Source organism: Amblyomma americanum, chromosome 5 (assembly GCF_052857255.1).
Source record: "Amblyomma americanum isolate KBUSLIRL-KWMA chromosome 5, ASM5285725v1, whole genome shotgun sequence".
Taxonomy (NCBI): domain Eukaryota; kingdom Metazoa; phylum Arthropoda; class Arachnida; order Ixodida; family Ixodidae; genus Amblyomma; species Amblyomma americanum.
The window spans coordinates 37,392,167-37,418,255 of record NC_135501.1 but is presented as its reverse complement, the minus strand read 5'-3'; the positions used below and the strand labels follow the sequence as shown (position 1 = coordinate 37,418,255).

The 26,089-nt window shown below is 45.6% G+C and overlaps 1 long non-coding RNA gene across 1 annotated transcript in view; it reads left to right on the top strand.

The window, feature by feature from the left end:
* The window catches only part of LOC144134633 (uncharacterized), a 30,550-nt gene that overhangs the window by 3,385 nt on the left and 1,076 nt on the right, over positions 1–26,089 (top strand). The window contains exon 2 of the long non-coding RNA XR_013315183.1: positions 24,707–24,781. This is a non-coding gene — a long non-coding RNA (uncharacterized LOC144134633). The remainder of the gene's footprint in view (positions 1–24,706; positions 24,782–26,089) is intronic.

Sequence of the window (26,089 nt, the reverse complement as noted above, 5' to 3'; positions counted from 1 at the left end):
ATTGCAGGCTTACCTATAGCTTCTTTTTGAAGACGAACGAAAATAGGAAGGTGGTTACTTGTGTCTATCGCAATGTGACCGGCCAGGAGCGCATATTCATGAGTAAATATCAGCAGATCTAAAGAAGAGGACGAGCGTGAGGTGACACGTGTAGGCTCGTAAATTGCATTTTGGAAGCCTGCTGCATGTATGCCGGTTAGCATTTTGTTCTTGCACTGAGCTGTTCATGCTCATATCTATGTTTAAGTCACCCTCGACTCAAAGAAAGCAATTTTTAGAAGGAAAAAATATCGCATGTTCGAAAATGCCAAAAAAATCGGCGATGTTGACCTGTGGGAGTAGATAAACAACGCAGAAAGCTTGACGGTCATACCTAACTGTCAGCATTTCTATGTTTTCCTCACCTATGCAGCGATCAGATAAAATATCTCAGGTATAGTTTTCTTTATGGGAACAATAAATAGCGGCGCAAAGAGGACTGTACAAGAGAGAAGAACCACACGAGACAAGCGCAGACTAACAACTGGTTTATTGCACCAACGCCTCCTGTCTTGAAGTATGAAGTTATGCCCTATATTCACTGCACGGTCTCCTATAGACTGAAGGGGGTCGCCGTCGTAGAGGTCCTATTTTTCAGCACCTTGCAAGCTATCGCGTGTGTGCAATTTAGTTAGACCAGATTGGAAAAAGAAGACTGAGTGTAGCACTAACCACAGGAACAAGTTGTGCACTGTAGATCGAATGTAGCCTGTCAGATTGCGCTGAGCTGTGGTAAGGAGTACGTAGGGCAGACTGGCCGCTGCATCAACATTAGATTATTAGAGTATGCTGATTCTTTAGCTGACTCACTGGGGCAGCATCTGCCCAAGCATTGTAAGACCTGCAAGTATGACGACAAAAAATGCACTCCACTTTTCGGCAGGACTAAGGTTATCGGACGCGCGAGGGTCCAGAAAGAACGTGAAGTTATCGAAGCCTTGGAAATCGCGAGATTAGGGCCTGATAGATGTGTTAGCAACGCTTCTCTACACTTGTACCGCATGGAGCAGGAGTTTCTTGGTTTCACGAGATGATTATGGCTTTTGTCTTTGTGGTTGGTGCGCATGCGCTTTGTTTTCAAGGGAGGAGGCGTTAGTGCAATAAACCAGTTGTCAGTCTGCGCTTGTCTCGTGTGGTTTTTCTCTCTTGTCCCGCCCTTTTCGCGCAGTTATTCATTGTTCCCATAATGTCGAACCAACTAGCTCCTCACGGCACTCTTCTAAATATTTTTCTCGTTGCATGATGAAGAAAAAATTACCTGTACTCGAGAAGGCGGATGATGTCACTATCTGAGCGGTACCATGTTTCCGTTAATAGAATAACGTCGAAACGACTGGTAAGGCTGCGTATTAGGTATGCTAATTGGTCACTTTTATTCACAGCCAATTGCACATTCATATGTTTGATATCGCAGTATTTTCCTTTTTGTTGCGAAATATACGTATCGGCTTGCGATGTTGTGAAAAGTGGTGACTCTTCCATTGAAATCGTTACAGCAGCTACTTATACATGTGTTATACACGGCATTCCTTAAGTCATTGTAGACAAGTACGCAGTTTGGCAGTTGTACAGTCCTCAGTTTGACGCGTCAAAATAGTGACGTTTTATGTCCACACATGTTTCTATCAGACCTCCTGATTTCTCGCAACCGCAGCGCCCAGAAGTTTTTATTGCTTTCTCTGTGAAGTGCTCGTTAACACAGACTGGTGATGATGTAGAATCTACTCGGATGTCTTATTTATGAGACGTATCTTTGCTTTCTGCAGTGGAGGGTCCCGTATGATGCGGGATTTAAAATGAACAACAATGATGGAGTTTTCGCGGTTGCGGGTAGGCACAGAGTGGCAGCACTCTGTGTGTGACTCCGTGATGAATTCCAGAATTGCATTTCCAAGGTTCGTAACAAGGCTGTGAATATTTTTCCTCTTCTTGATTCAGGACCTTCGTGAGTACTATTCCCCAAGGTTAAGCTTCTTCTCAAGTTCTTGCGCGTTCTTTTTGTTTGGTTTAGTTTATGGGGGCTTAGCGTCCCAAAGTGACTCAGGCTATGAGAGACGCCGTAGTGAAGGGCTCCAGAAATTTCGAACACATGGGGTTGTTTAACGTGCACTGACATCGCACAATGCGCAGGTCTCTACAATTTCACCTCCATTGAAATTCCACCGCCACGGCGGGGACGAACCCGTGTCATTGCACGTTCTTTTCAAGAGCACCATATTGCAAGCGCATTAATTCTCGGTTTCTTGCTCCAGCTTGGCATTTTTTACCTTTTCATTGTACAGTTGCGTTTTTAGATCTTCAATTTCATCATGTGCATGGACAATGCTCTTAAACGTTTCCGCCTGCTTATTCCGAGCCAAACGTATTTCACTGCGTATGTTTCCTTTCGTAGATTCTAGTAACATTTTCAGTTACTGCTTAAACTCATCCTGCAGCTTTGACAATTCCGCACGCATTTCATTCTTTGCCTTTGAAGAGCCTTCTGACATTTTCACAACAACAGAGCGCGCACTAGTTCGAACTTGGCAGCAGAGGCGACGGACAAGAGTTCAACAGAGTGTGCAAATACCAAACCCTAACCTGGAGAACAAGCCAGAGCAGAACGTTAGGCGGTGCTTCCAGTGTGTCGTCGCTACTACCAAATCTCTCAAAATAATAAAACTGATGAGATTTTAACATCTCTTTTTTCAAGAGAGCGGTTGGCAGTTGTTGAAAATTCCCTTTATAATTTTCCAAATATCTTATTGTTCCTAAATGTAGCTGTTCCTCAGACCAATACATGGTTGGAGAACTGAGAGTGTAAAATTGATTGTTACACTGGCTCTTTGCAACAGTGGAAAGAAGCATTTTGTCTTATTCAAGAAAACCATAATTTGTTCCAATTCACCACTTGATATTTATTTATTTGTTTATTTCTTTATATATACTGCGGTCTAGTACAGATCATAGCAGGGTGGGAAAAAAACAAAATACAAGCATATAAACATTCAAATTCATAACATTAGCAGGCACTTTTCATACATCAATAAAAAATTATGATTAACAGTCTCGCTATTAAGTTTATTCCATTCATATGTAATATAGATACGTTCAGTCGAACTTAACTCCGCTTGGAACTATATTTAAAGAAATATTTGCTCTTTTGATCAATCAAGGCATTGTGCACCAACAGTGTGGTTGTAATTTTTAAGCAGCTTAATAATTGGGCGGAAGACAATACACTGTGAGCGCGAAGAGCAAACTTTCACGTCTTAGACCTAAACACATGCATCATGCTCATTGCTTGCCTGCGTGCTCAACGCTGAGTACCAGGCTGTCCAGAAACAAAGACTTTTGTTCAAGCGGCGGCTCACAATATCTAGTTTTCTTAGCGTTCACTTGCCTTCTATTTTGTAAACTGTTTGGGGAGCGAATGGTTGTCGTTAACTCTTGATTAAAGTTTTGCTAAGTTATCACTTGAAATGAAGACATTTGTGTCGTATTCGTACATATTAAGATATAGAGAATTTGGAATTTCGACAAGAGCTTTTATATAGACGATGAAAAAAATTGCTCTAATGTTCAGCCTTGAGCGACACCGTGCAATATTTTATAGGTGTTGATGTTGTCTTGTGAAGTTTATTATTTGATGCCGGTCATGCACTAAATAGGTAGACCAAACCCAACAGCGGGCATACCTTGCCTTAATAGCTCCTTCAGTAACAGATAATTATCTAGAGAATCAGAAGTTTTCGAATATCTAAAAAGATACCTCTGTGCCTTTTTGTTTTGTTTTTATGTTGTCAATGATCCTGCTCTTATTATCCGGTAATGCCTGCTCCCCCGACTTCCGCTTCCGAAATCAGTGCCGACTTTCTGTTATAAGTTTATGCTTCTCGAAAAACGCCAATAATCTTTCAAAAATAACACCTAGAACCACTTTAAATACCACTGGTAGGACAGATACAGGCCGATTATTTGACAGACTATCAGTGCCACCTTCTTTAGAGATCAGAGTGACTGGCAATCTTTCATTTTGGGAGAACTATTCCAGTATTTGAAGAAACTTTTACAATACAACGAATTTCAAGCATTAAATAGTTAAGTTATGTGTAGTTGGAGAACTAATCTCTGTGAGTGTGGAGAAAAGTTGATTTTCATCTTGAATGAGAGGTTCTCATCTTCAATGAAACTCGCTGAACTCAGTATGAGTCTTTTAGGGATGGAGTATGCGACATAGATTCCCAGTGGCTGTGTTCGTTGACCAGAGCGCATGAATCTGGGTTTTCAAATGGTTGTTCATGGCATTAGCCAATATTTTGCTACTCATCGCTTTGCACGCACTGTAGTTTTCGTTATTTCGGGGTGTTCTTATTATGCCTCCTACTCTTTTACCATCTGTCATAGTTTTCTTAGGTTCCTGTATATATTCTGAAATTTGTTGTGATAAAATTCTTTCCTTGCTCTCTTTGGCAATAACTGCAGTTAGTGCCAAAGTACGCATTATCTGAAAATTTTTAATAGTGTTCTCAAGCGCGACGACGGTTTTTCACTTTTACAACCATCGAATAGTGTGGGAAGGCCAAAAATATATCGATATCCTCAACTTCAAAAGAACCAGACGATGATTAACGGGCCGGCTGTCTGAAACCGGTACTTATATTCGGCGTTTTTTTTCTCTGTCCGGGAGCATTCAGTCCATTCTCTGAATGTGTCCTCGACGTGCGACGACCCGGGCTCCCTGGCCACCGGCAGAAGGACGTCAAGCGACCACCTCCTGGTCGCACTGCGCCGTATCCACGGCTACACGGAGCGTCACCGCCACCTGAACTCCATGCTGCACTGATGACAGCAGCGGCAACGGCTAGTCCAGCGGCCCCTGTAGTTGCAGCTACAAACCAGGGCCGTGCAAACAAGAGACTACGCGACGAACAAGCCAGTGGCCAGCCCTTGGGTGACCATGCAGAGGACATGGACCAGGCATCCTTCACGGGTGTGTCCTACAAGAAAAAGAGAGCTGCTGGTGTTGCTGTCGTCTTCAGGCCCACTTACATAGGAGGAAGCCTATGGAAAGCCAACCCTAGTATTTCGGCTTCGGCGGTTGTAGCGTCGGCTCAAGAGAAAGTACTAAGCTATCGCCTAAACAAGGACGGCAGCTTGACGGTTGCAGTGCCGACACTGCCCGCTGTCATTCGTCTGCTCACAGTAACCAAGCTGGCTGGAGTGGCTTTAGAGACTCGAGTCCCATACTCTTTCACGGCCAGTTATAGCAAAATTTAAGATGTACCTGTCACGTACTCAAATGAAGATCAGCAGGAGTATGTACATGAGCAAGGCGTCCACTCAGCAAGGAGGCTAACCACTTAGACTCCTGAGGATGGTGGCAAGGTCAAAGAGCTATGTCGTCGCTCTGTAATTCCGAAATTCGCTAAAGATTCACCGCTGCCCAAACGAGTTATTCTTGGGTTCTGTAGTTACCCTGTAACTGAACACGTTCTAGCAGCGACACAATGTTATAAATGCCAGAAGCATAGACCCATATCAAGACACTACCGGCCCCGTGCGCTGCAGTCTGTGCTGGCCCGCATTCGCACAAAGAATGCACCTCGAGAGCGCAACCTAAATCTTCAAACTGTGATGGCCCACACCCTGCTTCATACGGATGATGTTTTAAAAAGAAAACAGCTACCATAGCTTCCACGGTGGAGCAATCACAAGAAAATCCAGCCAAGTGTCATAATCCTCCACCTAGCCCCGACGTGGTTTACACGAATGCATCAGATCTCTCCACAAATTAATCAGCGCAACGTGCAAAAACAGCTCACAACACATACGCAGCTGCGCTCAAAAACAAGCGTGGGAAGTCCGTTGGTTCTCCTCCATCAAAGCAGCCGCATTACTTTTCACAAGGCATGAAAAACATCCACTCTCGCTCTCAGCATAAGGCGCCGCAACGTCAAAGGACGATCGGCGAAAGCCAGCACAATGGAACCACTGAAATAGACATCATATGCCTACTGATTCCGATTCTGTTTGCGGCCACCAAGGCTCTTATCTGCGCCAGCCCTTCGTCACTAGGTCTCACAGAAGTAGAAGCTGTACTTGGAATGCAGCCGGTTGGCGGCCTCATATGCTCCGCAGGGGCGTAATGCAAAACATCAGTAATCATAGCTTCAACAGCGACACCTTCGCCGCAGCTGATCAGACCCATCTTTCGCCCATGCGTCATTTTACAATGAAACGCTCGTTGTTTGCGCACGAAACTCTCCGATTTCCGGCAGCTCGTGCAAGCGTACCACTTCCCCTTCATAGTCGTCTCTGAGTCGCGCGCCGAAGAAAATTTTAGACTCCACAGATACTGTTTTCATCACTCAAAACAACCAGATGAATTCAGCAGATTGCTAACAGGATTTCGTAAGGATATCCCGGCCTCCTTGGTTGATGTTCCGCCTCACAATGGCAACAAATACATGTGCGTCATAACAGTAATTGGCAGACAAGAGTACACTCTTAATGGGGGGGGGGGGGGGGGAGTGTACCTTGAGCCAGGCAGGCCGTTCGACGCTTTGTGGTTTCAAAATTTGAAAGCAAGGACACCCTCTCCGCATACCTTACAGTGAGTTAAATGCTCATAATAAAATTTGAGGCAGCTCAAAAACATGTGCCCGAGGTACCAAACAAGCAGGATTTCTCTCAACACATTAAATTCAGCCGCTAAATGATGGCAGCATAACCTACCTCCGAGGCCTGGCGACTGCAAGCGGCATCGACGTTAACTTTGGGAAAAGTTCAGTTGCCCACAACTTTGGGTGGCGTACCGGTTTGGAAACCCGTGGAAGTGACCATTATCCAGTTCTCATGTCAGCTATCCGCGCGCAAACGGAGCAAAAAAAAAAATCTTTCCAAAATCTACAGACCGGAATGCGTACAAGGACGCTGCAAGCACAGGAATTACTGCCGCAACCAGAATAAGCAATTTGTATCGAAAATAGCGCACTTCCTGAGAGAAAGTACTCGAATTGGAGCTAAAAATGATAGGCACCGTACACATTATGAGGCATTTCAAAGTCTGTGCGCTATTCGTAGGAGAGCTGAAAGGATAGCTTTGCGCACAAAAACCTGGCAAACCTTCTTGCCAGTCGACGGGCACAACGCCACATTCGGAGCTACCTGGATAAACTCAGTCGGAAAAGATAGCGTGATTTGTGTTCTACGCTCGATGTGCGCCAGCCAGTAACGAAAATTTGGCGGATCGTTGGAGGTATGCGTACAACACTAAAACAGCTTCAACCCTTCACTGCCCTCTCTCGTGCATGAACGTAAATACCTAAAAGCAGTCTCAGAACAATACAGCAGACTACTGTCAGTGAGGTCAGGGTCTTCGACACCCTCCGCAGATGGTCAGTCAGGCATCCCAGAGGCGGCGATGACAGCGTTGGAACTGCCTTTCAAAACTGAAGAGCTGTCCACATCTTTTGCGGAATCGAAACAGATGCACTCTCCGGTTCATGATGAAGTTACCTATGACACCATCGCAAATCTACACCACAACTTCCGTCTTGGACTCCTATAATATTACAACTCTTCCTGGATGACTGGTGAGGTCCCCACGAAATGGAAGCTGGCGATAATTGTACCTGTTTTGAAACCTTGTAAGCAGCCAACAAGCTACGCGTCCTTCCGGCCCATGGCCCTACTGAGCTTCGTAGGAAAGCTTATGGAGCGCATGATATGCAAACGCCTCACTTGGTTCCTCGAAATCTGCAACGAGTACTCCCGAGAAATGAACGGGTTCCGTCAAAACAGGTCTGCGACTGGTATTGTTATTGACCTCGTCTGATCACTTGAAGAGTACCTTCATGCTCGGTGCATACCGACAGCCGTTTTCCTTGACATCAAGGCCGCTTTTCACTGTTTTTCACCATGATGTTCTCGCTGCCTTGGCCAGTCTTTACCTCGGCGGAAAGCTGTGCACGTGGATTGGACACTATTTGAAAGAACGGCAAATTTTTATGAGCACTCCAAATGGCCCAACACTCTTTCACGCAGTGGAGAGGGTCGTACCGAAAGCAGCGGTGCTCAGTTCTATCCTGTTCAATATTACTCTTAGACACCAAGCCAGAAACCTTCCACGAGGAGTACACATCACGATTTATGGAGATGATATCTGCACCTGGAGCGCGTCACATCCGTGCTATATTATGCAGCAACATCTTCAGAGAGCGGTAATGCATATCTCAATGTACATGGCTCCCCGAGGTCTTCGTCTCTCGTCAGAAAAAGTGTTGCCATGGCTTTTACCAGAAAAACGATGGCTCGATATCCACTCCTGCTAGGTGGACGGTCACTGCCTCATGTACGATCTCAGCGATTCTTATATGTTGTCATAGACAGTAATCTGTCAGGGTCACCTCAGATAAAAAAGACTACGTACTGGGACTACGTACGTACGCAGCATCGAATGTTTTCTGATTCATGGCGGAAACACGGTGGGGCAGCAACTGCCCGTCATTAGTTCTGCTGGAAACTGCCTACATTGAATGAACCTTGCGCTACTGCCTACCGGTGGTTCAAAGATTATCTCCAACAAGCAAGAACTTCCTCAAGGGCGCGCGGAACAAGTGCCTGTGGATATGCCTTGACCTCCCAAAGGGTTCCTCTATATCAGGCACAGTAGCGGAAGCAGGCTGTCTCCCGTTAGATGTGATTGCCTCCCAGAAAACTGTGCGTACCCATCTCCGCCATGTCCTCCACTGGAAGAAGCACTTCTTATACCGTCTTCACCGAACTCATTGAAACTTTGGCTTTGGCCAAGCTGTGTAGATCTTGCCCCTGCTTAATATTTATCAGCCACAGAAACTACTACCTCTGACCTTTCCCCCCTGGACACTCTCGCCTCTAAAGGTGAAGTTTGTTCCAGGTCTGCGTGAAAATAGCCGCATGCCGCAGACAGCGCTTTTACAAACTACTCTCGCCTACTTAACCGAGCAATATACGCAGCCTACTCACATCTTCACTGACCCTTCAACTACTCAAGAAACTTCATCCTGTCCCATTTTTGTGCCCTCAACAACGCTATATTCTTTCTTAGCGGCTGCAACAGAAGTCAACCTGTGCGTCAGCGGAGCTTCACGGCATTAAAAATAAAAGGCCGCCACCGTCTGGAAGACGAAGCAACGAGCGCTAGCTGTTTGGTTTACGAGTTTGCCCCTGCAGCCAGTTGACCACGAGACCTTCTGAACGTCTTGAGCGGAAGATTCCCATTTGAGGTCGGCTCTGCTCTGCTGGGAACGATCGGCTAAGTTTCGGGTGGCTGATTGTGGCATTTTCTCTCTGCGTCTTTGCGCGGTAAGGCAGTAAGCCCGGGCTATGTCCACCCAGTCTCCCGGCCAGGGGAGTTCCCTCTGGTCGGCTTCTCTGTCAACTGATCTCCTACCGTTGGAAGCTTTTTTGCGCAGTGGTGTCGGCAGTATCCCTGTCGCACTGGTGCCTAAGGTTGGTGGTGCTATCAGGAAGAACAACCCTGGTGCTGTTCGGGCTGCTCTCCAGTCGGCGACTTCTCATTATGAGTCAATCTCAGAGGTTCGCCAGTCTGGACGCGGTGGGATTCTGTGCAGATCGCCAGACCTCGCCTGTGTAAGAGATTTACTAAACTCCTCATCCTTTGCCTCCCTTCGGGTAAGTTCTTTCATCCCTTCTCATCTGGCGTGCACGAAAGGTATTGTACGAGGTGTAGACTCTTCCCTGTCTCCGGCAGAGACTCTTGAGCTTCTGTCGGCTGCAGGTGTTGTTGCTGTGCACCGCTGTAGCCGGGATGTAAACAACGTGCGGATGCCCACTGATTCAGTGATTGCTACCTTTGCCGGCACTTCCTGCCCCTCTGAAATCAAGGCATGGCCTCTAATTTTTCGGGTAGACCCATTATCATCTCGGCCTCTGCAGTGTAACAACTGCTGGCGCTATGGACATAGCGCTGGCGGTTGCAAATCCAACTTGAGGTGTTGCAACTGTGGGGATGGTCATTCAACAAGCACCTGCACTGAGAAGAATGAGAAGTGTTGCCTTTGCGGTGGTGCGCACTCTGCAAACTACTCAAACTGTCCCTCTCGAGCTCAGGAAATTCAAATTCTGGAAATAATTGACAAGAAACGCTCTTCGCGCCGTGACGCTATTTCAGAGGTCAAAGAACGTGCCCACGGTTATGCCGGTGTGACCGCTCGGCAAGGTGTCATGTTAGACTCAACGCTGTCCCAGGCAATTGCGGCTGCTATGGAGGCTTCGATGTCTAAAATGGTAGAAAAGATTGTCGCAAGTGTGTCGGAGTGCTTTACAAATGTTCTAGCGACTCAGATTACACATGCCGTGCAGGCTAGTTTGGCACCTCTTTCGACAGCAATTCCCTCTCCTCTTATCCGGTCTCAAATTCCAGTAGCATCACAACCCCAGGAACAAACTTCTGTCACTTCCGCTGTACCTACCTCGGGTACTTCGAGGGATGTTGATATAATGTATGATTCCGAGATGGTGGAGCCTGATGCGCGGCTTCTTAAGCGCAGTGGGTCCCCCATGTTTCATTCGTTTTCTTCTCAGGGCACCCAGCCCAAATCAAAGAAGAAGCAGCTTGGCACTAAACCCAAGGATACCATTTTGGAGCAGGCAGTTGCTGCTGCTAGACTTTCGCAACCATAGCGTCGTTGCGAGTTCTGCAGTGGAACTGTCGCTCTATTATTTCCGCTTCCACAGATTTACACTGCCTTTCTACTCAGCTTAATCCGGATGTCATAATTCTGCAAGAAACGTGGCTTTCAACCGACAAACATTTTCATATAAAAAAATTACCGGTCATTTCGCCTAGACCGCCAGTCAAGAGGCGGGGGTTTACTAACTTTAGACTCTTCAAAATTTTGCCACAGGGCTGTGGTATCTTTTCATCGAATGTCTCCTGACTGTGAGATTTTGGCAATAGACTTTGTACTTCCTGGGTGCTCTCCATTTTCAATAGCAAATTGTTATTTCCCCAATGGAGTCCAGGATGTTAGACCTCTGGATTTTTTACTCGTAAACTGTAAAAACCCAGTTCTCGTGGCTGGGGACTTCAATTCTCACCATGTGTCTTGGGGTTTTACGACTAATTCATGCGGCAAGCGCCTTTGGGACCGGGTTTCTGATCACAACCTGATGTGCTTAAATTCAGGATCGGCCACTTATCTTCGCTCACACACTCAATCTATTTTAGATCTCACGTTCATTAGTCCTGGAATTGGCATAACGAATTGGTCGACAGTTGATAGCGGCACTTCAAGTGATCATATACCTATTCATTTTGATATCATATGTCGTCTTACTCCGGCCTCTTCTCAGTTGCGGTCACATGTAAATTATGACAGATTTCAGACGGCGTTGAGCTCTGCCCTTGCTCCAGTGTCTAACATCGCCGAGGTCCACCAGTCCGCAAGCATATGTCTGGCTATTGAGGAAAGCCGTAAAAAGTCGGAGTTCCTGGTGAGGCCAACAAAAGGGAATTCTTCTAACTGGTGGAATGCGGACTGTACAAGAGATTACAGGCGGAGGAAGGCAGCATGGAAAAAGCTTCTTCATAACCAATGTCCGAATAACTGGAGTGATTATAAATTTATTGCAGCCACCTTTAAACGCACAGTTTCTCGCGCAAAGGAAAAATATGACTCAGAACGCTTCGATTATCTTTCAAAGGCGGGCAACCGACGTGCACTATTCGGTTTTCTACGGTCTAAGAAACAGCTCATGTCCTCTCATAATTTTCAGTCATTAGTTATGTCACCTGTAGAAGCTATCCAGGCGGTTGAATTAATAGCCACAGGCCTGCAAAAGCGGTTCTCGTCTTTACTACCTTTGCGACCATTGTTGTTTGCACCAGTCGTACCAAATGATAATGCCTCACAAGTAAATCTATCAGAGCTTTCACAAGTTGTCCAGAGACTGCCAGCTGCTGCTCCTGGCCCTGATGGTGTTACCACAAAGATGCTCAAGATTCTATTTGAAGAGTCTCCCAACTCCTTATTGCACCTAATAAACTACTCTCTCAAACACTCTTGGATACCTTCTGAGTGGAAGCTGTCCAAGGTGATCCCTTTACTTAAAAATCAGGGTGGAGGCTATGAATTTGATAATATTATGCCAATTTCTTTAACATCAAACGTAGTAAAGTTGATAGAAAGGTTGTTACTAATTCGGGTGTCAGCCATTGTGGACCGCAAAAGTATACTCAGCCCGTGCCAACTCGGTTTCCGGCCACGGTGTTCGATATGGTGTGTACATGCTGATCTTGAGAGCAGAATTCTCCTTGCTCGTCGTCAACGCCTGGTCGCGGCTTTGGTTACGTTAAATGTCGCCAAAGCTTACGACAGTGTAGAACACTCCATCTTGATACATAGGCTACAGTCTCGTCAATTTCCAGATTATATAGTTGCATGGATATCTGCATTTCTTCATAACAGGGAATTTTTTTGCGTCCATAATGGTGTTCATTCAGAGAGGTATAGACAAACGCGAGGTGTACCGCAAGGAGCTGTTCTTTCTCCTGTGCTCTTTAATATTTTGTTAAGCTCAATTCCTCTCCACCGCCATGTACGCACTTACGTCCATGCGGACGACATTGCGTTTTTTGCTGCTGCGCCGGATATACATTCTCTGTGTGGTCTGTTGCAGTCATATTTGAATACACTTGAGCACTGGTTGAGCGCATTACATCTGAAGTTAAATGTTGGCAAGTGCGCCACTCTTGTTTTCCCTCTATTCACTCCTGTAGTGGTCTCGTGCCGTGGGGCTCGTGCCGTGGGCATGTTACGGAGATTATGTCATCACCGCTACGGCATGCACAGAGATGCGCTATTAATGATCTACATAATGTATGTCAGGCCAATTTTAGAATTTGGATCAGTGTTGTTTTCAGGCTCGGCTACATATAAACTTCGCCCTCTCGTCCTTTTAGAGAGGGAAGCACTTAGCATGTGCCTCGGCCTTCCAAAATTTGTGGCTATCAATGTGCTGTACCTTGAAGCCCGCATTCCGTCTCTCTTATCACGACTTCAATTTTTAACTGTGCAAACTTACCTCAGGATCTATGAATCCCATTTCCACCGTTCCCAAACCATTTTCTGTTCTCAGCCAACCTCCTTTTTTGGTGTCCCCTGGTCTCATTTCAATTCCCCTCAGGTTGTGTTTGTGCAAAGATTACTTCAGCCTTTAGATGTAAACATTTATGATATCCTTCCTGCGCTTCGGAATGGGCCCACTATCCACTATCCACATTGTTTTCGACGACATATTCCCAAAAAATGCAAAACTTTTGCCACCGAGTATTCTAAATGGTCTTCTAGAAGATCATCTGAGGACCATACCTACCGATATAGCAATAGCCACTGATGCATCGCAATGCAATGAAAAAGCAGGTGTGGGAATATTTTGCTCGCATTTAGACTGGTCCTTTTCTCTGCGCCTTCCAGATTTCACCCCTGTTTTTCAAGCAGAGTTTCTAGCAGTTGTACTTGCTCTACGCAAGCTAGACCCCTCTGTTACAGCAGTTGCAGTAATTACTGATTCTTTGTGTTCGTCCCTCGCTGCACAGGTTGACGGTCCCATTTTATCAACTTCCTTATCCCTACTTCCTCCGCATTTGAGCCTTGTTCATTTAGTATGGGTTCCCGGCCACAGCAGTGGGACAGTAAATGAGATTGCTGATAATCTCGCAAAGGCTTCCCTCAGCGGCCCCGTGTTGCCAATCATCCCGGCTACAGCCTACATTACAGCATCTAGATTTCGGCGACGTGCGTTTTTAAGCACGCAAGACAAATCACTTTTAACATCGGCGGATTATGAGCACCTTAAATATTATTGGAACAGGAAAATTTGTTGCTCTCGGCAGCTTGAAGTATCGCTGACGAGGCTGCGCTGCCGCATCCCCCCTCTAAATTTCTATTTACACAAGTCGGGTTTGGCGCTCTCTCCACTTTGTGCATTTTGCCGTGAGCCAGAATCTATTGAACATTTTTGCCTGTATTGTCGCCGATTCAACTCACTGAGAAAAAGGTTGCTGGAGGAGCCCTTGCAGCATCTTGGCCTTAGTTTGAGCAGCCCGCTCTTGCTATCATTTGGCGCCACCACATTTGGGTTCAGCCACAGATCTGTTTGCACCGCTGTTCAAACTTTCCTGATAGAATCTCACCGACTGCCTTGCTAAGTGTTCCAACCTTTTCTTTTCTATCAATTATTACATTTTGACTAAATCATTAATATTTAATCCCTCTCTTTATTATTATTCTTAAAATTTTAAAATCAAAACACTCATCCCTTTTCTGTTCATGACGAAAAATTCACCGGTGTTGCGTTCCCACGTGCTTTTCCTTTTTGTTAACTGCGTTCAGGTGAATAGCCACCCGATTCTTGGCCGATCCCCCAGTGTGGGTATGTGCCATCTTTTGATAGGCTAACAACAACAACAACGAGACGAAGAAAGCAAAGAAAAAGGCGCTCGTCTCGAGAAACAATGTAATACCCTTAGAAACGGGGTAGATTGCCACCATGCTCGGCTACGCAGCACGCATGCCGCCTAGAGGAACGATCGACGCCTAGCACCATCTATCATAGAAATTACGATGCACGTCTACCCGTTGTCGAGTTACAACCCTTCAAGATACGTCTCAAACGGAATTTGCTTCCTTTGTGGGGTAAAGGTAAGCCTAGAATTGGGTTTTCGGTGCGATATGGCAAGGCTTCAATTAGTAATTGCATGTACACAATATTTACCTATTATTTAATTCTAGTTTTATTTCTATGCCGCAACCCATATGTTTTATTTGCTTACCGAATTCTGTGCACAACTGTCCCCGGATGGGTGCCCCTCGTCAGAGTATAGATAGCGTAACGAATGCATACATAGCGGTCACCTAACAAGACAGATTTCCTACTCGTTTTAAGATATTTTCTGGTGAGGGGGGAGTTACGCCGCCACGGTGGCTGAGTGGTTATGGCGCTCGGCTGCTGACCCAAAATTCGTGGGTTCGATCCCGGCTGCGGCGGTCGAATTTCGATGGAGGCGAAATTCTAGAGGCCAGTGTACTGTGCGATGTCAGTGTACATAAAAGAACCCCAGGTGGTCGAAATTTCCGGAGACCTTAACTACGGCGCCCCTCATAGCCCGAGATGCTTTGGGGCTTAACGTTAAACCCTCATAAAATAAAAATAAATGTTGAGGGGGGGGGGAGGAATGAGAGGGCACAACCAATTTTAATGGCCGTCATCTTAGATTCGAGGAACCGGAACTACGCCGCCATTTCGTCCCCTGACGTCATACCCACATAATTCCACATCTATCCATCATATTGGACCGTGACGTCATCATTGGCACGTGGCAGGTGGGCGTTTCTACAATGCTATTGTAGATGGCACTACAAGTGTCAATGCGAAATGTGCTGTTTTCTAGTTGCTGCCACAGATGGCCCTGTAATCTCAGGATTGTAGGAGACCCCACTAAATCTCAAAACATGATGAGTAGTTGCTGTCATAGATGGCGCTGTGATCTCAGGATGGTAGCAGACCACATGAAATCTCGAAACGTGATGAGTAAGAGCTAACGCTCTCAAAAAGTTGTTCCCTATATCCTACCTAAGGTTACCGCAGGAACAAATCTCTGATAATTCTAACAGACTCAAAAGCAGCATGTAGGAGCTACACACAAGGCAGAGTTAGTACGGAACCACTGAGAATCCTCCTGGAAACAGAGCCTCCTAACAAAAACGAATGGCTAATGTCTTTAAACGCGAATAAAACATCTCTCCTATCCTTTCATCGACGTCGCTCCCAACCTACTTCAATCTACTCAATCTTCAAATCCGAAATCACTGCTGTAATGGAGTATAAATACTTGGGTGTTCATTTAACCCGCGATCTCAATTGCACACATCACATAACGCAGATTATTAACAATGCTAATCGTGTTCTAGGTTATTTTCGCCGAATCCTTCGCCTAGCTCCTCCATCAGTAAAGTTGTTAGCTTATTTAACATTCATTCGTCCCAAACTTCAATACGCATGCGCGGTTTGTGTCCCCTATCAAAGTAACCTTTCTAACTTACTGGAAGCAACACAAAACTGCGCAGCAAGATTCATCCACTCGGCCTATTCCTATCATGTAAGTGTCACTGAACTTAAACGTAATGCTCATCTTACTAACTTGGCAGACCGCCGTACTATTGCAAGACTATGCCTTTTTCATAAATTTTACTATCACCCCACGACCAAGTCTATTATCAACCCTGCCCACCGCATCTCCAGCCGCACGAACCACAAGAAAGCCGTTTACCCTTTCCCTGCCCGGACTAGTGCTCACCTGTCATCATTTTTTGTCCGCACTGCAAAGGACTGGAATGACTTGCCCAACACCCTCGTACTTCACTCCGACCCATCATCATTCAAGAAATCCATCGAATCAACCATGTGCCCTGAATTCCACTCCCTCATGTAATACCCCTTTAATGGGGCCTTCGAGGTTGTAATAAATAAATTTTAAAAAATTCTGGCTGCATGTTTTTTTGATTGATTGATTGATTGATTGATTGATTGATTGATTGATTGATTGATTGATTGATTGATTGATTGATTGATTCATTGATTGATTGATTTCGAAGAGAAGTTTATTGTAGAGCTGGAAGGGCTGGGGGCGTAGCCGCTGCACAATCTGACCAAGCAGCAGCGGCACCAGAACAGACTTCCAGATCGAGCTCGGGCTCTCCAACGCGCGCGGCAGCTGGTCGCAGCCGGTCGCCGAGGCCGGCCGAACCTCTTCATCGTCGTGGATGGTGGCGCACTGTCGTCTTCCTCATTGCAACTGCCCCGGCGACAAGAGGGAGCCATCCTGGCGACTCAGGGCGAAGAGATGACAAGGGGGTCATAGTACGGCTTTAGCCGGCTGACATGAACAATTTCGCGGCCCTGACAGCAATGATCTGAAGATGGGGTCATTGGGTCGACGGCATAGTTCATAGGGGACGTGCGCTCCAAGATACGGTAAGGGCCGAGGTACTTAACTGCAAACTTGGAGGCAGCCGGCACAGACAACCAGACGAGCGAGTCAGTGGGAAAGTCATGGGCGGACTGGCCGCGGTCACTCGCATATGTGCGGAGGCCTTGAGTGGTACTCGTCAACGAGCGAGCAAGCTGGCGGCATTGTTCGGCATGACGGGCAACGTCAGAGAGAAAAAGTGCATTCCGAGCTGCCGGGGTGGTACGGATGGATGGTGTCCAGGAGACAAGAAGGTTCACGGCCATATAAAAGAAAGAACGGAGAAAAACCGGTTGTGGCTTGAGAGGCAGTATTGTAAGCATAAGTGGCGAATGGAATTACTTGATCCAAATTTGAGACGTCGGAGGAAATGTACATGGCAAGCATGTCTCCTAGAGTGCGGTTGAAGCGTTCAGTGAGACTCTCCAACGCGCGCGGCAGCTGGTCGCCGAGGCCGGCCGAACCTCTTCATCATCGTCGATGGTGGCGCACTGTCTTCTTCTTCATTGCAATGTATTTATTTATTTATTTATTTATTTATTTATTTATTTATTTATTTATTTATTTATTTCATATGAACATACTGCAGCCCTTACAGGGGCTAGCACAAGAGTGGAAATATGCACAAAACACCATATACACAAACAAAACTATATATAAAACATTAATGCAAGCAATGCAACACTTAAGATGAAAACCTACGGAACACCGCAGCAGTTGAGAACGTGGAGAGCTGTAGTAAAGAAAAAAGAGCGATTATCAATTAGCCACGGCATGCATATATCTGTGTTTTGGGACGGAACGCACTGGATCGTGCAATGTATTCCGGTGTTCAATGGTACACGGAAAGAGACTGTATTTAAACACATTCGTGCGAGCAAAGTAAGGCAAAGTTTTTAGGTTCTGATAACTTCTTGTTCACCATGGTATGGCTCTCGTGCTGTGCGTGTCGCTTGAGAGTCGATAGTGGGAATTAACGACAGAGTTCAAAACTTTTCACGATTCTGCTTGGCGTCGAATGGCGACGGTAGTTATTAGTAATGATTTTAGGACAGAAGGGGTGAAAAATCACGGCGATATTTATTGCATATGAAGCGAACTGATTTCATTTGGATGGCTTCAGTTTTCTTAATGTCTCTTATCTTGTAAAGGTTCCTTACAAAAAACCATAGTGAGGAATCGGGCGAATTAGGGGCTTGTACATTAGTAACTGCTTTCTTTCGGAGCTTACGTTAATAGTCGTCTGAGATATCCAAATTTTTAAGCGCTCAATTACAAATCAAGTCAATATTTTATACCACGATCAATTGAAGGCTAAAATAATTCCGAGGTGCATACACACTCACACCCTTTGAAGCGATACATCATGAAAATAGTAGTCAAAAATTGAGAAGAGGAACTATTACCGAATGTCATAACAGTATTGTGGAAATTAATACTCATCTGCCAGCTGCCACACCATCTGTAGAAGCAAGAAAATTGTTCGTTAATACAAGAATGATCATCTGAAGAGTAAATTTCAGAGTAAGTTATACACAATAGAAGTAATAAATACCTTAAGACTGAACCTTGTGGCACACCAGAAGGACTGGGCTGAACAGCAGTTTACAAACTTTCGATGCTCAGGGAGGCAACAAGTTAGCGCAGCATAGGGCGAGCACGATAGACGTGGACAGAACGAAGCGTTCAGTTGTAAGATCAGGTCTATGTAGAAAAAACGCGCGCCGTCTTTTTTGCCTCTCCCGTGTTCATCCTATGTTGCTCTAACTTGTTAGTGAAGAGAACACACCAAGTAGTACTTGTTGGTATTTTTTGTTCTTTTTAATGATGCGTAAGCCATTAGCGTACATGGATCACCTCGTGATAGTCGCTCAATTTTGGTACATCGTATAGGAGGTTCTGGCCTATTACTACATCACGGTGGCTAAATCCACCTCTGGTGAGACATTGCTTGTCTGTACTGGTCACCGAGATAAGACAGCGCCCCAGGCCTGGATATGCAATTCCATCGACATCGTATAGGAGGTTCTGGCCTATTACTACATCACGGTGGCTAAATCCACCTCTGGTGAGACATTGCTTGTCTGTACTGGTCACCGAGATAAGACAGCGCCCCAGGCCTGGATATGCAATTCCATCGACAAACGAACTTTAGCGTGATAGCGTTAAAGGTCCCGTTCTCCAGAAAATCCTGTGTCGGCATATGCAGCATCAGCGTTGTGAGCGAAAAATCATGAGCATGGCTCCGGCAGGTTGTTCCTATAGAGAACAGTCTACGATGCAGGGGGGCCATCTGGGCCACGTTATCCTGCGACGTCATCACAACCTGCCCACCGGAGACTGAGAAAACTTCTCGCCTTGCAGGTGGCAGTTAATTTAATAACTGGTCTCTCGGGAAGAGCAACCTGGGTCGCACAAGGCCCACCACTTGCACCACATGCCGTCGTAGGGAAGTGGCGCATCGTTTAACTGCTGCACCAGTACGCCAGGAGGGGTATAAGGAATACCATGGTATTGATAGGTCCCTGCAGGGATCTATGAATGCAAAGTAGAGAATGACCTTCTGCACATATGGAAACTAATGCATTACGCTATCGCGTCATACCCTTATTTCGGAGCTTAACTGTCCCTTCCAATTTTTTTATTCATTGAAGAATTGCACGGCACCGCTATTCAAACCCTGGCTCTCTTGCACGCGAGGCAGATGCTCTGCCTCAACGCAAGAACCCAAGGTAACGTTCAGTAGTCTCGGAAGGGAACAAGAGTTTACGATTGCTAGCGAGGCGCTGGAAGTGGTAAGGAAATACGTCTACTTAAGGCAGGTAGTGACGTCAGATTCAGATCACGAGAGTGAAATAACTACAAGAATAGAAATGAGGTGGAGCGCATCTAGCAGGTCCTCTCAGATCATGAATGGCAGTTTACCAATATCCGTCAAGAGAGAAATATACAACAGCTGCATCTTACCCGTACTCACCTAAGGCAGAGCCATGGAGGCTTACGATAAGGGTGCACGGTTCTGTCTTAGGGGAGTACCGGTAAGATACCAGCTGTTGCATATTTCTCTCTTGACGGATATTAGTAAACTGCCAATCATGATCTGAGAGGACCTGCTAGATGCGCTCCACCTCATTTTTATTCTTGTAGTTATTTTCCTTTCGTGATCTGCATTTGAGGTCACTACCTGCCTTAAGTAGACGTATCGTACCGGTACTCACCTAAGGCAGCACCATGGGCGCTTACGATGAGGGTTGACTGGCCGCGGTAGCTCAGTGGTTAGGACGCTCGGCTACTGATCCGGAGTTCCCGGGTTTGATCCCGACCACGGCGGCTGCGTTTTTATGGAGCCAAAACGCTAAGGCACCCGTGTGCTGTGGGATGTCAGTGCACGTTAAAGATCCCCAGGTGGTCTAAATTACTCCGGAGCCCTCCACTACGGCACCTCTTCCTTTTTCTTTCACTCCCTCTTTTATTCCTAACCTTACGGCGCGGTTCAGGTGTCCAAAGTTATTTGAGACAAAGACTGCGCCATTTCCTTTCCCCAAAAACCAATTATTATTATTATTATTATTATTATTATTATTATTATTATTATTATTATTATTATTATTATTATTATTATTATTATTATTATTATTACAAAAAGGGTACAGCATAAGTTAAGGACTGCGCAGCGTACCATGGAAAGAAAAATGATTGGTGTAACGTTAAGAGATCGGAAGCGGGCAGATTTGGCGAGGGAACAAACGCCGGTTGATGATATCCTAGATGAAATCTAGAGGAAGAAATAGGCTTAGACGGGGCATGTAATGCGAAGGCAAGATAATGGCATCCTTCTCGGCTAGTCGGCAAGCTAACAGATGGTCGTTAAGGGTAACGGACTGAATACCAAGAGAAAGCAAGCGCACTAGAGTGAGGCAGAAATTTAAATGGGCTCATGAGGTCAAGAAGTTGGAGGGCATAAGGCGGCCGCAGCTGGCACAGGACAGGGTTTAATAGAGAGATATCGGAGAGGCCTTCTTTGTCTCATTAGGCGCAGTCAAGCTGGTGATGATGATCCGCCTACGGCCTTCTGGCTTTTGTTTTCTTTTCGCTTTAAACAGCCTAGTGATACCTATGAACTCAAAGATCGGTATAGGCATGTGATGCGTGAAAGGAACTCCTATATAATTGCTGTTTGTGCTATAGTTGTGATTGTGCCTCTTGAGACAGGTTGGCTTTTGGCATTTTTGCTAATTAGAATGATGAAGCAGGGATTATACGGCAGTTTCTTATTATGCCTCACGATACCTGTGTAGAACACCAATGTCATAACTATCGTTCACCTGTTCAAACCGAACGGAGACAGCATGACAGAAAAAATACAGTTATAAATTATTTAACAGTCGCTGGCGAATATCGCGTGATGATCCACAATACAAAGGTCTTACGCAGGATGAACAAGAAGAAAACATGCAACCAAAATTTGGTATCCATGCTGCATTAGGGGGCGGCTAGCGATAGCGGAAACGACCAGGTGGGGATGGGTGCAACGCTTAGGTAGACGGGGACAGCAGAAATCATTATTGTGGTCATCGGTCGCCCTTCAAGCCTGCCTTGATCATGCCGTGCGTTGAGGTGCTCGGTTGCAATAGTACCATATCGGCTCGTGTGGCCTGACACTGAATGAATCTTGAAGAGCAAAACCGCAAAACAGGACGGGACTGAGGCAGGCGACAACACAGGGCGATACTGACAACTGAGCATTCCGCATGTTCCATGTTCCGCATGCATGTTCCGCATGGAGAACTTTTCAGCGTTGTAAGGGAGCTCATCGAAGCTGTGACGTGGTTGACTTCCATAACTCCTGTTGTGTGTCTGTGGATTCCTTCTTGGAGCTGCTCAGGTTCTATTTAACTTCAACCATTGTCTCTTTTGATGGTAAACACTATGTTCAAAAGAAAGGAATCTGTATTGGTTCCAGCGTTGCCCCACTGTTGTGCGAAATCTTTCTGGCCAATTTAGATCGAGTGCTGAAACGCAAGTTGACCCATGCCTTCATTTCTAGCGTTTTTAGATACGTGGATGATTTTCTTCTCCTTTTAAAGCTTTCACCTAATGATGTATTAGTTGACGTAGCGGATGAGCTTTTGGCTGTGTTCTCTGGATGTTCACATTCTCTAAATTTTACCCTTGAGCTTCCGCAAGATGGATATATCCAGTTTTTAGACTTAACATTCGATTTTAATCAACATGACCATGTATGCTGGGCTTTTCAGCCGAGATCGAAGAAAGCTTTATTGCCGTTCGACTCATCCCATTCAAAGCTCGTTAAACGGGCCTTGGCTTCTTGTTTTAGGTCTGCGCTTTTGAAATCATGCCATCACAAAGTGCAGCTCAGTTCCCTTCTTCAACTTGAGCGACTCGAAAAGGCGGGTTTTCCAAGCTCCCTTTTAAGATCTGTGGCCGAATCGCTGCTCAAAAAGCTTCGCCAGACGGCAAAAGACGATAACTTTTCCCATGAGCCACCTAGTCGAAATAAGTGTGTTCTCTTACCATAACTTCACAGTATTTCCCACAATCTTAAGAGGATCTCAGGCAGATATGGCGTTGACGTGGTCATGTCTGCGCCCTGCAAGCTCTCAAAACTTTTTAATTTGGTGAGGAAGCAGACTTCAGCGCATGTAGTTTGCGGCATGAGGCATTCGAAAAAATACGTCTCATGCGCGACGGGGGTGGTTTATAAGACTCAGCTGTGGTCGATTTTATATCGGACAAACTGGCAGATGTTTAAACATTCGTCTGCAAGAGCATGCGCGCTCCTTGAGTAGGCCCGGAGGACCTGCCCTGCCCGTTCATTGTCGCAGTTGTAAGGGCTGCTATTCTAAGCTTAATTGTACAGAGATCATAGGAAGAAGAAAGGGGCAGTTGGAAAGGGAAATTGTCGAGGCTGTTGCCATCCTGGAATCGGAGCCAGATAAGTGTGTCAGCACGCCTTCTGTGTCTTTTTTTCAGAAAGAGTTAGCTTTCTTGTCAGCGTTTCACTAGGTTGTTTTTTGCTTGGTTTTGCGCAGGTTAGTTGTATCATTCTCTCTCGGCTTCATTCCTTTCGCCGCACTGAATGTTTTCGTCATGGTTGCCATTGAATTGTTTCTACATGCTTCATCTTATTTTTATGATTTATGATTGCTTTCCAGATTACACACGCGACTGATCCTTATAAGCTCTGCTGTGTTTCAATAAATCCTCAGTTGTCAGTACCGCCCTGTGTTGTCGCCTGCCTCAGTCCCGTCCTGTTTTGCGGTTTTGCTCTTCACGATGTCTTACCAACTGGCCGACACCTTCTAATCTGAATGAATGGTTAGCGCTTTCAAAATTTGAGACGACGCATGTGTTACACAATGCTGGACGAATGCGCACCGCTTATCCCTCACGGCGACGTTAAGCCATCAATTGGGAACTCGAGAAAGTAGACAAACGCGTCGCTAAAGCAGACGAGCACCCCGCTAAACGCGTTTTTAACCCGGCCGAAAGTTGCACAAAAGAAGATGGATATCTAGCAGTGCCTATGGTCGTCCAAGATAGTACAAGGCCCTCCTGCATTACACCAATTCTTTTTGGAACCTCCTCTCCTTGACAAATAGATCGCATGTTGTTCATTTACCATCGTCCATTGTGATTTAGAATTTCTTACCGCGCTATGTTGTTGACCGCAATTTTGTGTCTAGCTTTGTCACTGAAATAGGGTTTTTTTTTCAGTTCTGTCGCAAGGAGGAAGTTTGTGTTAGTTCTGTTAAAACCTGAGCGGAATCATGCGTTTACATAAGCATACACTGATGTGCGAATATCCTGTACAAAGTGGCATACATATTGAATGCCCATGTAAATCCACTTCCTCTATGTACTTGCCAAGGCTAGTAGTATTACAAAATAAATAAATAAAACCTCAAACGAGTTAGCACTTGATAAAACCTGTAACCCGTTTCTATTGTATTTCAGCTTTAAATGGGAATTTCTATACTTCAGGGCAACGTCCCATTATAAATTATTTTTGCTGTATGTTTGCTTTTTTTCTGCAAGCTTTTCCTTCCACCATTGCTGGAAACCCCTCATTCCCTTGCTTGAAGCAGCATGATCTGGTTGAACACGAGAGGCTGAAAAGTTTCCATTCGAAAACAGCGTTGTCCCTCTCGGTGCCATCCACTGCGGCGTGCCACGTACTCCTGTGTAGCGCACGGGAAGTAAATGCCCACATACCACACTATCCAGGACTAATGCGGTCCGGTAAACACGCTTGAGCTTGAGTTTGTAGCAGTGCCACGACGACTAGTGACGTATTATCACTAGCAGATATGATGGGACGTTGTTAACGCCCACGTATCGTGAGGAAGGCGTCCCAAGAACGATCGAAGTTTCTCAGGGGCTTAGAGCAAAGGAAAGTCGCCAATATGCCGCAAAAAAGAGGACACCGAGTTATTGCTGTTGGCGATACGGAGATAGTTCAGCCGTAAAGCTTCAGAGCCTGGTCAAAAGAGAGCGGGATCAAGAAAGACAAATAAAGCAGCATTTCTGTAACCGAACGTGACTTCACAATACTCATTCCTTCGAAGAACAAAACTTGCTCAACCACTAGCGAATCTAACCGGTGACATTTAATTGCTTTCTCTTCAGTGGCACAGTGGCGTGCACACCAGAAGCTGCCGCTCAAAGTGTCGCCACTGCAGGAAATATCACTGCGGCCGACATGTAAGTACACGACGAGTGAAAACCCCATTTTACTAATGCATGCAGGACCAATATCACCAAAAGGGCACTACACAAGCTAATTCATATGAACAAAATCCTAGGCGCCAAAGGCAAAATTATTGTACGGAACTAAGAGGAGCTCTAAAACCTTTGACCGCACATGAAGGGAAAAGAAAAAACTAGGCTAAAAACTACACGAGAAAGCCATATAAAAAATCGTACAGAGATGCATAGCATGTAAAATCGCCTTTATGAAAAAAACTGGCCAAAACGATAGATACGTGATATATCTAATGCACGGTGCTGGTTGCTTCAGTCTGGATGCTTTAGTTGACTTGTTTCTTTGTTAGTTTGTAACATTTTGCTCTGCGTTAAGACTTCTTTGTGTCATCAGTTAAAATTCACATCGCCAGATGAGAATGGGCGCACTGGTTCTGGCGTTTCGGCTTTCCCAACATGCCTGAATGCACAGAACGCTGCAATGATCGAAAATTTTCAATTTTAATCAGACACTATTAGCATTCACACCGTCATTTCGCGTCCCACGTTACTCACAAAATTATCTGAGCGTTCGGCAAGACGATGGCAGCCTGTCCACCGCGCCAAACAGCAACCTCCAACAGGGTTGTGAGCGACGGGGCCAACGTGGCAGGAAGCTGTTAAGGTGCAGCAGGTAAATACATTTCAGTTTCGACCTGCCCACTGTGACACTTCCCATCAGGCAACTTCACCTCTCGCGTTAATGACAAAAGTCTGTAATTGGTCGAAAGGGTGATGACGTAACAAGGACGCGCGACCGTGGCACGAAATTTCAAAACAAAAAAGCAAGGAAGGAGTGCGCAACCGGGAAAGGGAGGGACGAGCAGATGAAACAGTTTAAGGGCGCACTTACTCAGTGTATAATTATGTGTGTGGGAATAAATATGCGATGACAGCGACAACCTTGTTTGGGAAAGAATAGACAGAGGCAGAAAAATATGTTGCAGGAACACTGTCCATTTTTAACGTGACTTTTACGTCCGCATAATTTTTTCAATGTACTTAGTCGTGAAGTGGCTGGCGTAATAAAAGACAGTGGCAGCATTTGGACCACGTAGTTAACTGCCCAATACTAGTAAACCAGTCAGCTAGTTAGCACGTCTTGGTTGTATTCTTATGTACTGCAGCGTAGAAAAAGCTATGGAGGCAAAAGTGCTCTTCTAACTCGAAAAGCCAACTTATAAAAATTGTGTAGTGAAGGAGTCTGTCTATCTGGCCATGCTTTATTCTGTGTTCAGTACGTCCAATTCATCAATGTGGCTTTAAGTC